This window comes from Vanacampus margaritifer, chromosome 11, assembly GCF_051991255.1.
Source record: "Vanacampus margaritifer isolate UIUO_Vmar chromosome 11, RoL_Vmar_1.0, whole genome shotgun sequence".
In the NCBI taxonomy this organism is placed as follows: domain Eukaryota; kingdom Metazoa; phylum Chordata; class Actinopteri; order Syngnathiformes; family Syngnathidae; genus Vanacampus; species Vanacampus margaritifer.
In genome coordinates, this window is record NC_135442.1 from 9,005,281 (window position 1) to 9,021,640 (window position 16,360).

At 36.1% G+C, this 16,360-nt stretch overlaps 1 protein-coding gene across 4 annotated transcripts in view; it reads left to right on the plus strand.

The window, feature by feature from the left end:
- epha6 (eph receptor A6) overlaps positions 1-16,360 on the plus strand; it is a 171,414-nt gene that overhangs the window by 129,774 nt on the left and 25,280 nt on the right. The gene's annotated exons all lie outside the window — the stretch shown is intronic.

A 16,360-nucleotide genomic window follows, 5' to 3' on the forward strand; every position in this document is an offset into this window, starting at 1 on the left:
AATTAGAAAAGTAACGCATTTCTTACCTAATGTTGCATTTCGGCTGAGTTAAATGGAAAAAAAGCAGGCAAGTCGAGCCATTGGAGCTAAAAGTCAAGCAAAATGCTAGGAGCGACGTCATCTGAAGGTGCTTTTCTATTGGCTGCTGCTTGTTGTGAAATGGGCTTTACAATGCAGGACTTCGAAATCCCCAGACAGTTAGAATGAGCAGAAACAGAAATATGAGGGAAGCTGAAAAAAGGGTGATGAAGGATGAAAGGTCAAGTTGAAGATAAATGGATCCATTGTGGCGTTGATTAGTTAGATGGTGAAAGTGGAGGCAGAAGGAAAAGCGGTTGTACTGTTTTTGAGGTAAACTAGTGCATGACGGTTTGAAAAATTATATACAAGAAAAAAAAGATTTTCCGCTTAATTAAGTTTTGATGTACAATTTGGCAGGCAAGAATCAAACAGCGAATAATATTTCGCCTTCTATTTTGTTGTTCTTTGTCCTTTTGTTTTCCTGATGCAATCGGCTCTCGGCATAATCAGCGTATTCGTAGCAAAAAGATGAAAGCTGTGATGTTGCGGCATATAGCTTACTTCGGAAGAAAATGGAACAGAAAGTCATTAAAACATTTGTTTACCTTTTGTGCCCTTGGTTTATGGAGAAACTTTTGTTAAATGACTCTTGGACTTTTGCGGGGGTGCGCACAGTTTTCACTTTGGTGTGTTTATTTCCATTTAAGCAACTTATGCATTATTTATTCCCGCACGATTAAAGCATTAAAGTTGGCCGATGGTCGCGTATCTGAATACTTTCTCACGCAGAAAAGGCATTACTTAGTTGTTGCATGTGTGTTTGGACATTAAATGGCTATCAATTTTGCGGTGTGTGCTTGTGCAACAGATGGATGACACGCATAACTCACACAAACGCACGCCGCGTGCTTTGTGGGCAGTAAATCCCGATAGACGACACAGTCTTGTTAGCAGAAGGTTTCACAGTCAACGTGTCCTTGAGGTCGACAGTCAACCTCTGCCGATTCACTCATCAGAAGCCAAAGCGTGTAACACTTCCTGAAATATTTACTCTAATATCGTTGTCTCATCTGGCTGCTTATGGATACAAGTAGGTGCAAAATAAGAATTTCTATTACGATAAGTAATGTTAAAAATGGATTCAGTCATTGATATCAGAGGTCGTAAACTGTATATTGCTTAATTATTTATCATTTACTATGTATTTTTAATGGTTGTATACACCCATTACAACCAATAAGTGGCTAAGCTGCGTTTACTAGAACACTGTGGCTACTTCATGAGATAATGGAACAACCTGTTTGAGTGGAAACACTTTGCTAATGCATATCACATTGCACTGGCCATAAACTTAATAGCAACATAATTAATGTAACATTATGTTTGTTTATATTTGGGCTGAATGAGCAAGTAGGCAAGGCAATGTGCTGTGTATTTTATTTCATTTAATATAGACAAGGGGGGATAGATTATTCAATAGAGTAAGGATGATGCAACGCCACAGAAAATAAACGCTTTTTTTTTTTTTTTTCCTCAGGAGAGCTCAGTATTGTTCATTCGATTTGACATCATCATTGCTCTCCTTTTTTTTTTTTTAAAAAAAACATAAATTAAAAAAAATTAATAAATGTTTTTTTTTTTTTTTTTAAATAAAAAAAATAAATAAACAAATATTTTAACTAAGGGTTGTGGACATTTGTAGTTGCTGTTTTTTTTTAATATTGTCAATGGGGTGGGAAAATTTGCCTCTAAATATTCTGAACTCATGTTTTCATGCACACATTCAGCAGAATAATGTTGGCCGGAGTACTTGCGCAATAACGGAGGTCTGTGTTGACCAGGGTTATTATAGTTTTGGGATTTTCATTTTTGTTAGTTTTGATTTCGTTTTGAGTTTTTATTTTATTTTGTTATTTTTTTATTATTTTTATTATTTTATTTTTTTATTTTGTATTAGTATTACTTAGTTTTGGGTGGTTATGTTAGTTTTTTTGTAGTATTAGTTGTGGTTATTTTATTTTATTCATTATTTTATTTTTATTTTTCATTCTAATTATTAATTTTTTTTTTAAATAGTAATTATTTATTTTATTAGTTATTTTAGTTTAAAAAAAATGCTTAGTTTTAGTTAGTTTCAGTATTCGTTTTGTTTGTTTTCTAAAGGTATATTACTTGCAAAAAAACACGGTAAAATTAGAAAAGTAACGCATTTCTTACCTAATGTTGCATTTGAGTTCAACGGAAAAAAAGAAGGCAAGTCGAGCCATTGGAGCTAAAAGTCAAGCATGGAAAATGCTAGGAGCGACGTCATCTGAAGGTGCTTTTCTATTGGCTGCTGCTAGATGATGTCACTTCTGCGTGACACACTTTCAAAGGTCCTTATTCCGGTTGATATCAAAATAAATCTCCTTAAAATCACATTTAAAATCATCTCCAAAGCCTCATGCTTTAAATTAATTACCAACGTTTAAAACAAAGGACATCGCTTTTATTATTTCGTCAACAAAATTGTTTTTTATTTTTCTTAAGTAAGTTTTTTAAGTAAAATAACCTTGGCATTGACACAGCACAACTTCCCATTGGCACAATCTATTCTTCAATTTTAACAATCAATCTATCGTCATCCTTAATCAAAATATTGGATTTCAGACCCTTTTCATATCGATCTATACAGTGTTTCATTTGAAATTTTGGAAGGTAGTGGCCAGGAAGAATGGAAATACGTGAGGTCGAGACTTGGAGTCGCTGGTGTGGAACAACGACTTGCCCATGTTGACAGGAAGTGAAAGGTGCATCCCTTTCCCAAAGCAGCTTATCTTGCTGACCCCATGGGGGGGCAGTGTGTGTCTATATATGTGAAGTGGGCTGTCTGGCTTCCTGTACTCGTTCTCCCCCACAGGTGAGATGATGGCAAAATGTCTGAGCACTCAGCGTAGATAGACACAATGCAATGATGACTTTGTTTTCAGTGTTTTAATTCAGTAGCCCTAATAATGTAACTAAAATTGAATGTGCCACCTTAACACATACGTAGATAAGATGTGAAGAGATGGAGGTAATGAGATGAATGATGATAATTGGGTTCATCACCTTCTGAAAAGTATTGGATGTGATTAATTCAGTTGAGATGCAAATGGAATTCCAGGTCTCTCTATTAGGAGATAAAAGTTCTGGAAAGACACGGGACAAAGTTGATCTGTTTTTCACTCCAAGGATTTTGTTGTTTCTTGGGTAACAAAAATATTCTTAAATCGGTTGATTCTACCCGGGAATGGTTCAAGAGCAGTTTATGGGTCCTACGCAGTAAATTCTGTAGAGCAAATTCTACTTTTTAGAGTGGGAGTAAATAGACTCCGTCTATCATTTTTACACTTGATAGAGAGTAAAATAAAGAATTGGAAGGAAAAAAAGTCACTCAAGGGTTGAGGAACACACTCACAACCTTCAACTTGGGAGACTGCCACACTACCACCTGAGCTATGCCACTCCTACTTATCTCCAAGAGGAGAGCAAAAACATCGTTTTTGGTCCGATATTTTTGCTCTTGGTTATGAAGATTCCAGCTGACATGACATGAACAAAATACTAATACAGAGCAGAAGTAGTAGGGAGTAGATCGGCTGAAGGTCGTGAGTTTGTTCCTCAACCCTTGAGTGATTTCTATCAGTCATTTTGTCAATTCTTCATTTTACTCTCTTTCAAGTGTAAATATGACTCAAGTCAAATTTACTCTACATAATTTACTGTGTATGTATATTGTGTACTATATCTTACTTCATAGTTCCATTGCAATGCTAAGCTCAAAAACATTTCTGTAAAATGTGTGCACCAACGAAATAACTGCAAACTAAGCTAACGAAGCAGCCGTACGACAACGGCAAGGGAAATCATCTCCCCTGCACAGCTAAATAACTCTTTAACATCTGTAATTATATGTTAGATTTATTCCAAGTCCGACATTTTGTAGCTTCCAATCATTGTTGGAATGCATCCAAACAGCTGTCCGATTAATTTCGATATTCAACCAGAAAGGCACACACGCGGAGGAAGTTGTTTGTCCTTGAACAACTTCACAGATGTTAGACAAGGACACAGTAAATAGGACACACAATAAGTATGGCGATGAAACACACTGCATGAGGCATAACGTGACACCCAAAGACCCCAATACTGCATTCAGAAATTAGGATTCAATAATGCAAGAGGCAGCATGAAAGATATTGGTTCCAGGACCCAAGCTAATAATCTAATAAACTACACGGTAAAAACATGTCCACGACCTTAGTGGAGCTAATGATGCATGAAATGTTCGTGATTTAAGAGGAAATGCTTCAGTAAGCCATAAAAGCACCGGGGACATCGCCAGCATACAAATCCCACAATGCAATGCAGGACATTCACTGAAATGAAAAATGTCACACTATTATTTATCTACAAAAAAAAATGTACATTGATTTTCGCGCACATGGTAAATTGTGAATTTTCAGAGGAAGGATAATAGACAGACCTTGTAATAAGATTTCAGGTTAAGGTTGCAAGGCAGATCAAATACTTGTGAGAATTGCTACAATATCCCGCCTCGGAAAACAGATCTTTATCTCTGTCCGTCTGTGTGTATTTAAATACACGAAACACATCATATTGATCTGGGATTCTGGGCTTTGTACATATACTGTGTATGTATATATATATATATAAATATATGATTTTGTTGACGTTATTGTGTGAGGCAGTGAATTGCTGCCAACTGTAAAATAAAGTGTGGAGGAGGCCCATTAGTTCTCATGACATTGTGAGCCGGCACTTTCCTCTGACATCAGTGATCACTAACGGGCAAAAATTGTGAGACACACTTGTGGAAATTCTGTAGATGAAAGTGGAAGCTGTGGTAGCTGTAAAGGTTTTTGTTTGTTTGTTTTGTTTTAGGCAAGGCAAGTTTCTTTCTATAGCACATTTCATGCACCAGGCAACTTGATGTGCTTTACACAAGAAAAGCAACAAACACAACAGTTAACTTGAGAAGAAAACAAAAGTAGCGTACATAGTGGTGTCAAAGTTAAAGCGTCAACTAATTAATTAATCACTAAGAATTATCGCATTAATCATGTATTAACTCAGATTAATCACACTATTAGTTTTGACTGCAGATGATCCTTTAACTGACAGTGGATGGTTACATTAAAAGCAGCACAGGTTGTGTTTCAGCACTAAACATAACTGCATGCATTAAAGTAAAGCATTTAATAAATAATTGCGTATGACTTTCAGAATATTCGTTTATATCAAAATATTGGGGTGATTTTTTTTCCCATTTTAAATTTCAAAGAGGTTGAGCGTGTGCAGTGGATCAAAAAAATGTTTAAGACGTCCTCATAACATTAAATGTCGAAAGAATTAACCCACAACAGGAGCTCTTTAAATTTGGCGGGCAAAAAAATATGAATAAAAAGCCTTTTTAACAAAGTGATTAATCAAAATTGTAAGATGTGATTAATCTGATTACAAAATGTTATCGTTTGACAGAACATACATTGACAATGTTAAAACATTAGACAGCAAACTTTTAAAGACATGTTCTAAGATCATTAAAAGCATGATTTAAATATGTTTAAAAGACCTTAATCAACAATGAGGCAACATGATCTTACAACAATCAGATGGGCCGGCTCATTAGAGTAGATAAGGTTAAAAAAAACAGTAATGTATGTAAATTTTTAATAATATAATTTATTTCCGTTATTGTCATGATGTATAAAGTGTAATTCAAATTAATTAACCACTTGTTCAGTGATTTTTTTTTTCAATTTACATGTATTTTTTTATTTTACTAATATTTTTGTTTTATTATTTACAATATTATTTAGTTAATTATTTACGATAGGTATATCAATTAAGAAAGTGTTTAATAAGATAAATAAATACCAAAAGATAAATAAATACCAAAAAACTACATTTTATTTGGCCAAATTAATGCAACTAACATTACTGGACTTATTACGATCTAATATAGATGTTGAGTGGTGGTTTAAAGAACAGAGTGAACCGTGCTTAAGATGTCACAAGCAATTTTTTGTATGCGTTCCCACAAAAGATCCGAATACATCATTTATTTTGGACACTGAACTTGAGGTTGAATGTCATCTTTTCCAAATCATTTTTATCCCCCAAACACTTTCATCAAGTGCTTCTGGAGACAGAATGAAAGCTCCAGCATGTAAAGGCAATAGAAAAAAAAAGCAATGTGTCTTTGTGCGAGAGAGTTGGAGCAAACGCATCAATATGACTGTTTTCACCGCCGCGCTCGCTTCTCAGCCCCGCTGATTCTCGCCCATCTGAGATCCCGAGCGAGGATTATAAAACCAATCAGCGGACAGTGATTGCTGCAGCTAGTCTGTGATTGGATCACAACCCGGGTTCTGCCCGACGGCGCTGGAAGAAGTGAGAGGGAAAGGATGCGGGGAAGAAAAGACGTGTTGATAACCCTGAAATGCAAAAGGTTTAATAGAAGGGAAGAGCGGACCCGGATGAAACAGGGGATCAAGGAGTCTAATATTTCTCATCAACCTCAATTTTCAGACACATGCATAACATTTTATTAGTGTTAGTTTTCCAAAAGTGGGTCGCAGAACCTTTGTCAATGGGGGCATGGACAGAAAGTCGATTAAAAATGATTCAATGGCTTTTTGTGTTGGCTTTTTTGGTTTGCCTATAAAAAAAATCTACTTACTTATTTTTTTATAGGCTAGTACATACTGTTGTATTGCTTCTCAATTTGTGCAGAAGTATATGTGAAATATAAAATGGTCTAGCAGTATTTATTTTTTGTCATTTAGATTTCGTTTTTACTACTCATTATGGGCTCTGAAAAGCACTTTGACTTTGTGTTTATATGTTTATTTATAAGGACTGAGTCTTGGCGCAAATAGTGAAATTCTGCAAGTAATTCCTTTTTTTAATTTTTGCCGTGACATCACACACCTCTGGACACGCCCACAGCTGACATGCTGAAAGTCTATGCATGCTTTGTTTTAAAGTAGAGCTGTCAAAATGACTCAAATTAATTGACAAGTAATCAATTATCAAATTAATCGACAACTATTTTAATAATCAAGTAATTGCTTGGAGCCATTTTTTTTTTTTAATTCTCCAAATCCTCTGATTTCAGCATAGCAACAGTAATTATTAACTGATTTGTGTAGTCGTTCATGAAAGATGACTGATTATCTTCTGTGTTTAATCAAAATAGGACATTTGGTAACATAGTACAACATCAATCCTCCTTTTTTTTTTATCACTATATGAATATGAAGTACAAAATTCAAGGTTCAAGATCTTTTGTCTGTTTGGTGGGGGATTGGGGTACACATTGTATTGTAATGCCGCAACAATCTCCTATGTGTTTACACAAATGGCCTAATCTTGAAATAAATCACTGGTTAATAAACCGTAGTCAGATTTTTTTTTTTGAAATAATTTTAAAAAAAAACTGCTTTTGTAATACACTTTTATGCAAAATTAAAATGAATCCAATTAGTTGATTAATCGCTAGAATAAAATATTCAATAGTGACAGCACTATTCCAGAGCGTATTGAATGTTTCAATCATTTACAGTTATAGCGATAAGATCAAAATAGAGGAACAAAGTCTCATTTCTACAGAGCCCATTTTAATTCAAATCAGGTTTGTTCTACAACCCGCAAAACGGGTGCTTTAACGAAGGGGTGAAGGAGGTCGAGCGGGGGGGGGCATCACTCAATGGTGGAGGTGTTGTGTGACAACCCGAATCAGTCAGTGCTGTCCTTCTATGTCTTCCTTGTTCATATCTCATTTGACTGTAAACACCTCGACAACTGTCACATCAAGATTGGGGCAGCACGCATCCGCCATCTTGAATGTGTAAGTAAGGTGTAAGCTTCCCAGCTGTCAGTCAAACATTTTGGGCAGGTCAAATGTTTGAGAATCTAAAACGGTCAAAGGGTCATGATCTGTGTTTTCGTTGTTTTATGTGATATTTAGTTTTTTTGTCATGTTTTTTTATGTTCCTTGATCATGTCTTGTCTTACTCGTTAGATTTTCATATCCACCTGTTCTCCTGTTTTGTGTCTACCAATCAGCTCCCTCAGGCACTCTTGTCTTGGCCAGGTGTAGCTCGTTGTCTTGTCAGTATGCTTGGATTTACCCTGCCTTCACGTGCTATGGGAAAAATGGACCTTATCAGTCGAATTACCGTTTGCGTTTGTTGTAGCAACAAAATACACATTACAGCTGACATCGTCTTTCCTCGTAAAACCGAACAATTACGGCAAATAATGAGTTGTAAAGGACAGGACATTAAATTGTGTACGCTACGTAATTGTGTAGATTGTAAAACAACCTGCTAGCGGACGACGACGCCCTTATAAGTGTTAATATTTCTTGCCATTCACGAATCCTGCGGCACTCTCCGCCATTTTGAAACTTGAAAAGTTCTCTCAGAAACTCGTGTATCAAAATAAATTCGGAAAATACGACATGAGGGGGCGTTCATGTGCAATGTTCTACTCGACGTGGTATTTACCATAATTTTGATACCACAAGGGGGCAGTATTAGTTCTCTGGTTTTGTTCAGTTTTTACTGGTTCGGTGTTGGCTCTGTTACTGTCACACATCTACGAACCCGTTTTTTTTTTTTTTTTTTTTTTTTTTTGTAGTTTGATCCTTCCTAGTATTTAAAATTTTTTCTTTTTCTTTTTTTGTATTTTGATCCTTCCTAGTATTTTTTTTTAATTTCATTTTATTTGTATTTTGTTATTTAAATTGTTTTTAAAATTGTGCGGTGTCCTTGAGTGTCGCCTCTATACATATATTGCATTATTATTATTATTATTATTACTGTATCTTGTTTGTATGACAGCGTATTTAGACCAAGTATAAAGATATATTTATAGAGCGTGGGGGCAATATTCCAAGAAAAATACTCATCAATTTGGCAATTTATAAAGTCTCAAATTTGTGAGTTTTTTTCTTAGAATATTGTCCCCATGCTCTAAAATATCCTGCTAGCCTTTTTTTCTCTTTTTTTTTTCCATTACTCCCTCCTTCCCTGCGCACCACAGAAACCTCCAGTCATGACACCATAAAAAAAAATTTTAAAGTCAATCTGCTTTTCTAAGTGGTATACACTACGACTAGCAGCACTGCAGCGTACTGTGCAAAGATAGTTTATGTGAGTGTGTGTGTGCATGTTTGTGCAAACGTAATGAATTTATGCAACTGTGATATGTTAGCAGGTGTTGGCTCGCTGTACATGTTGGCAGGTGTGTTTAGGTGCTCATCCCACGGGAACACGTTTGACCTGGGGCATCTGTTGCCCCCTACCCATTTCCTGCCCTTCAGCACCTTTTCTCATCTGTTGACGACCTGTTGATAATACTCACTTTAAAAAATAATAATAATAAAGCTATGAAGTGAGTAATTTAAATTATAAAATGTTTTGGGCAAGATTTTGATCAAGTTTGTAGACTTGAGAAGGCAAGAAAATGTGGAGGAAAACTGATGTGAAAGGAGATAAATTAGCACAGCAGCGCCTGGGAGGGAAGCCTTTATCTACGTTGGGCTTCTTACTGTTTATTAAAATTCAAGTTACAGCACGCAAATGCCCAACTGATTATCATGTGTCCCATCAGATTAGGTGAGCAAAGTCAAACAGTTGGCACAAACTTTTAGGGACAAAAAAAAAAAAAAGGGTTATCTGTTTATCAGCAGAGGAAAATCAAGATAAAGGACAGCGACCTTATTTTGTTAATAGATTTTTTTTTCCTTCCTGTATGTGTTAAGCATTACAGGAGGGTTGCAACAGTGGACTACTGGACTTCCTTCAAGTTGTATCGTGTGTGGTCCTCTGAGCTCCTTGCACACTGTTTCGCCAGTCAGCATAACGAGTACCTGAACCCGCCCCCCAGGATTGCTATTCAGCAGTGTTCAGAACAGGTGGGGAGTTTTGAAAGAAACCAGATTAGCTGTTTCTACCCCACAAAATGATTTATGCCCAGACTTTTATCAGTAGGCTTCCCCCTGCAAAGATAATTTCCCCTGACTTCACCTCACAGCAGGAACTATTTTAAGCATTGGCTCATTAATGCAGAGTGATTGGATTCATTGTTCTGCACAGCTGACGGATGTTCTCTGAAGTTTCGCCGTCTCAAGCCACACCTCAATCCCCTTCTTCAATCTTTGGGTTGAATTTCCTCCCAAGAATGCAGCCCATTGTCTTGTGAACGTTGGATAAATCGACTGCAGCGGGGCTTTTGTCGCTCCTAATTGAAGCTGTATTAGCCTCGCTTTCTCAAACCATTCAAAATGGCTGTCGCTCAAACGTAAAGACACCTCAAATTGCTTACATTTAACAACCTTTGATGAACACAGTCACATCTCATGGATTTTTATTTTGTACTCATATCTCAACATTCGTTGAATGATATACTTTTTCAAGAAGTGTACACTTCATTTTCACTAATAACCCCCCCTAAAAAATGACAGATCATTTTAAAGAAAGACCTATAAATCTCAATATAGTTAACTAATCTTTCAAGGCAAACACAATAATGTGTGCTATGACTACATAAACATGGTGGATACCACATGAAAGCATTCATTAGAAAAAAAAAACTATGTTTGTACAAAAAAATAAATAAAGGCTTTAATCATTCACGTCATCCTTGAAAACATTTATTTCCTAAGATCCGCCATGTTTTCATGTAATTTGGTACTACCGGCAGCCCATTGGAAAGAAATACAATGCTGCCATCTGCTGGCTATAGCTAGTGGCTGTTTTGTGATTTTTACACCCATTCGCAAAAGGAGCGCTGCACAAGACGTTACACTGCCCGTTGAGAGAAAAAAAAAAAAACGTAGTTGACGTCAATTGACGTTATTGTTGTTAAAAGAAGTATTTTTCCTTAAAATTGCACGAAATTAATGGCAATTTTCTAATCCTCTAATTCCTAGTTACTGATTACTAGTGATGGACAAATGAAGCTTCATGAAGCACTTGTAGTATTTTTTGACTCCTCTAGATGGCACTCTTGGATTCAAGATGCAGTGCAAATGTAATCAATTATCATTGCGCTAGCCTTCATCTCTAAACCAAGAGCACCATCTAGAGGAGTAAAAAATATCGCAAGTGCTTCATGAAGCTTCATTTTCCCATCACTACTGATTACCCTGCCACCCTTGTTTGTTTGTTTTTGAGAGAGAGCTCAGTATTGTTTAGTATTATGTTAGTCAACATGTCATCATTGTTGCTCTCTCTTTGTGTGTGTGTGCTTGCATGTGTGTGTGTGTGTGTGTGTGTGTGTGTGCGCGCCCGTGCATGTGAGTTTGTGCTCTTTGATTCACCTGAAACCTATTAAAAAAAAAACATTTCCTTCACCTTAACCGGATACTTCAGAATCCCACCACAGTCGCAAAGTTGTCATGAGACCAGAGGAAGGATCAAAGGAAAGAAAGATGGCACCAAGTGAAATCTGCGACCATTGTGTAGAATAAGCCGTGGATGGATAGTTCCTGATTGTAAAACGGCCACTAGAGGGCGGCTGATACTCGTACCTTAAAATAAGGCTGGTATCGGGCACCGATACCAATACCTGGTATTGGTACTCGCCCATCCCTATACAATAGTTTATCAAATTCTAGATTTACAAAAAAAAAAAAAAAAGAGTGGTTGTATCAGCTGGTCCAAAAATGTGCCAAACGAGCCGAAAGACACAACTACTTGAGTAGAATTGCGTTTTATTTAGGACATTGAGTATAATTAACTTAAAAGTTCTCATCAGTTGCTATTGAAACTGTGAAAAGGTTTTTTTTCTCCTTGGTAAAAGTCTGGGACTTTTTCCCCCGGAAAATAATATACTTAAATCCATAGTATGATATTATATTCTATGTACTGTATTGTGTATATAGCGGGTACTATTTCAAGCAAGGAAAGAGGTCTTTGACAGCAGGGCTGTGTGCAGATTGCCCTGTTGGAAATCAGCTCCACAGGAATGCATTGCCTCCCTACCTGCTGTGTGTTCTGCTGCAGCAAGTCTGCAATGGCTTCTATAAGAGGCTGCTCTTATGATACTGTATGTAATCCTCACCGCACTGGCTGCCGACCCCCTTTTTTTTTTTTATCAGAGACGTACTTTGATGCTTAGTTTGCGTTTGTTCTGTCTGTGGCAATTTAAATGACATCAGAGAGAATGTCAAACATGATAAAGAAATCTTAACCACTTCCTGTTGATGTAATGGGATTAGTGGATTATAGGGTTTCTACGCTCTTCATTTGCTTCAAAATTGAAGGCTTTGATTTGTGTGATGGTCTGAGCTAAACACGTTTTCTTTGGATTTTAAATCAAATATAGTGGATGTGTATTTAAAACTCAATGAACTAATTACTTAAATTTAAACGTATTTTTATGAAGGCAGCACAATATGGAAATGACTAATGTCCTGTTTGCTATTACTTTTGATTGAGATTCCCTAAACATTTTAATTTCCTCCATTTCAGAGAGTAAGAAAAACAAAAACAAGTATTTAAAGTAGTGACATTACAATATGAACTTGGTGTTAGCAAGTCGGCTGTCAGTAGCCAAATACTTTGCTTCTTCTCATTAATTACCTTTTGGGGAAAGCAAGGTGGTGGACAAATGAGTATTGATCATAGTGGGCTAGTATTGGGCCGCTTTACTGGCCTTTCCCCACATGTCATTTCTTCTCCACATCCCCATTAAATGGGAACAAGAGAGATCAGCGGCAAACTGGGACTTTATTAGAGGCAAGGGAGACCCTGGAGTGTAAAAGGCTGGCGAGCAGACTTAATCTGACAAGAGCTGTTGCATTAAGGTTTTTCAAGTCAAAGTAGGCTTTTAACTCATTCACTGCCATTGACCGTTATAAACCTCAAAAATCATTTGAACGATTTCTATTAGTTTAACATTTTATTTCTACTTTTGTTAACAAGAGTATGAAAACATAGAATTTTTTGGTATTTGTACATTTAGAACAGATATAAAATTTGTGATTAATTGTGAGTTAACTATTGAAGTCATGCGATGAATTACGATTAAAAAATTTAATCGCCAGACACCCCTAGTTTTAATAATCATCTCTCATAATTTTTTTATTGTAATTGATCGCATAACTTCAATAGGTAACTCATTCACTGCCATTGACGGCTATAAAGGTCAAAAATGTATTTTGACTATTTCTATTAGTTTAACATTTTTCCACTTTGGTTCACAAGAGTATTAAAAACCTAGAAAAAAAATATTGTACATTTAGAACAGATATAAAATTTTTGATTAATCGTGAGTTAACTAGTGAAGTAATTCGATTAATTATGATTAAAAAAAATAATCGCCTGGCGCCCTTAATTTTTAATAAACTTTTCTTTTTTTATGAAAAAATTAAAAGTTAGGGGCGTCAGGCGATTAAAAATTTTAATCGTATTTAATCGTATGACTTCACTAGTTAACTCGCGATCAATCACAAATTGTATATCTGTTCTAATACAATTTTAAAAAAATCTAGTTTTTCTTACTCTTGTTAACAAAAGTGGGGGGAAATGTTAAACTAATAGAAATAGTTAAAATGAACTTTTGACGTCTATAGCCGTCAATGGCAGGGAATGAGTTAACTCACAATTAATCACAAATGTTATATCTGTTCTAAATGTACAGAAAAATAATTCTAGGTTTTTATACTCTTGTTAACAAAAGTGGGGGAAAAATGTTAAACTAATAGAAATAGTTCAAAAAATGTTTGACGTTTATAGCCATCAATGGCAGTGAATGAGTTCATATTTCTTTCCTATTTTCCCGTCTTCTCAACAATGTTATTTCCCAGTTTCAAAATGTGTATTTTTACGCACCAGCTGTCCTGATTTGTTGATTGTGTAACCTGATTTTAATTACCTGTAAGCTTCCCGTACGTCGCATGTACATACTGCATAATCAGTTGTTTAGATGGCTGTTGTGGTGGCCATCTGCAAGGTCAAATTAATATAAGACGCTTCCCTTCACGGTCATCTTTGAGACCGCCACCACAGCAGGAGGGGACTGCAGGTGTGCAAGAAACTGTCCCAGTTTTGATCCACTTGACAGCTCGCTAGTGTCACTGGGGTCACAGCCAATTATTCTCTTGTGGATTGCTTTCAACGGCAGACATATTTGGTAGATGTATTGTTGTTCGTGGTTGTTGCTTTATAGGAGAATAAGTTTATTCTTGGAATATTTATGTCAGTAGTATTAATCAAATTATGTTAAGAAGCTGTATTAATTTAAAGTGGTGATATATCAGTCCTTCTCAAATAGTGATGCCAGGGGGGGAACCTGGGAAACATATATGTTTTTTTTTTATTTATGTACAAGAATCAAGTGTAATTGCACATCCACTACAGTAGATGGCAGTGATGCTCTTATTTATTATTTTTAATATCAGCCCAACTTCAAATCTTTTTTTGAGACAGACTAACATTTCCATAAAATAATTTCTTTGTTGTAAGTGGATCCATATTTATTTCTCTTTTTTTCTTTAATGTTTATAAGGATACAGTTTTATGCCAAGGTATACTGTACTTATATAAGCTAAATTTATATAAAATGGTAGAGAGTTGGGGGGTATCTAACAGATAATTGAGAAGCACCAAATAAACTGTTACTATTGAATCTGAATCTTGGGCAAATTAAGTCAAATTCTTATGTTGAGCAACATATTGACATAGGGGTTTGTTTTTTGGTGAGTTGGCAGGAATACACAAGGGATTGGATTTATGATATATACTGTAGCTTCTTTAGTTCTTTTTGACAAGGTCAAATAACTATTAAAACCAACAATTGTTTCCAGCTTAGGATGGTGTAATATCTGGAGCTTTATAAAGGCTCTTCAGACATTGTGCTAACACACAGCAATTGGGCACCACTCTAAAAATAAGTTATCGATGCCCAGAATGCAGGAGGACACGAGAAAAGTTTTTAGCTTGCAGTTTTCACACCGCAAAATGTAATGACAATATGACAGTTTTTGGAGAGGTTTGAAGTTTATGATGAGATCTAGAGGGGGGGGGGGTGACTTTTTAGAGAGGAACTGCTTACTGACAGTCGACAAAAATGCTTGCACAAGCTCGACCTTCATGGATGACTTGAGGGAAAAGAAAACCTTGTTTTTGACCTGTGAGGACCGTGTTAAATCTCACTTTCTTTTCCTACCCACCAAACCAAAGCATTTTTTTGTGCATTTTATTTAGCGGCTTTACTTCCAAAATCTGGGGTTATTTACCAGACTGCACAGATAATGTTTGACCAAATTTCTAAAAATACCAAAAAAATTCACTTGAATGATGTGATTTGTATTGCCCAATGGGAACATATTAGAACTGGATCTAACTGGCCTAGAGGGGTCTGAGCTATTAAACTTAAATAATATGCATTAAATCAAATATAAGGGTGACATAAATGTATTATTGTACGTTAGCCCAGCATACACATATTTACACCCAGGAAGATTATTAAAGTGTCGTTCGGGACAAACCTGAAGCAGACAGACAGACATTATCAATATGGCAATAACAATAGTGTGCCGTGCTGATTTCTGCTCACTCGTTCTTTCTATCAACAGTGAATCAGTGAAGGGTTCGGACTTTCGTTTAAACTCTCGCGCTGCATCAATAGCGGCTCTATTGATTTTTTTTTTTTTTTTATCGTTAATGGAAGCCTTTGGGGCAGGAAAGCTAATTAAAATCATATGCAGGTCAAGCTCATTTAAAGACTCCCCATTAGTTTATGTTGAGCTTAACCACGCTTGACTGCAAAATCTATCCATTGGGCATTGTAATTGACTGGTGTTTCTAATGGCTTTCCGATGCTCCTGCTTTTCTCATAGAGGTAGTGATGTCCTCTGGCAGGTTTCGTGCTGCAGCTCTAATAATACACGATCATTAGAGACAGCTGCCTTGTGTTCCGTTCCTCAAAGTGAAACTTTCGCATCTCTGCATTTGCCAATTAACATGTATAGTATCACTTGGACTCACAACCAAAATCTGCGTTTGCATATTTGATTTCCATTTAGTCCTGAATCAACTCGAATGAGTTACTAATTGTACTTGGGCGAAAACCACATCAAAGTAAAAAAATAATAATAATTCAATTTGATCATAATGATCAATGGAGCACACTTATATGGAGCTTTACTACACTATATGTTGTCCAAAACACTTTACTGAGCCTCATATTCACTTTTTTGATAATATATCGGTGTACCAAGACTGTATGTGGCGCTAATACAGCCATGTCAACCGATGAAAAGGTTTTTTAATATAGG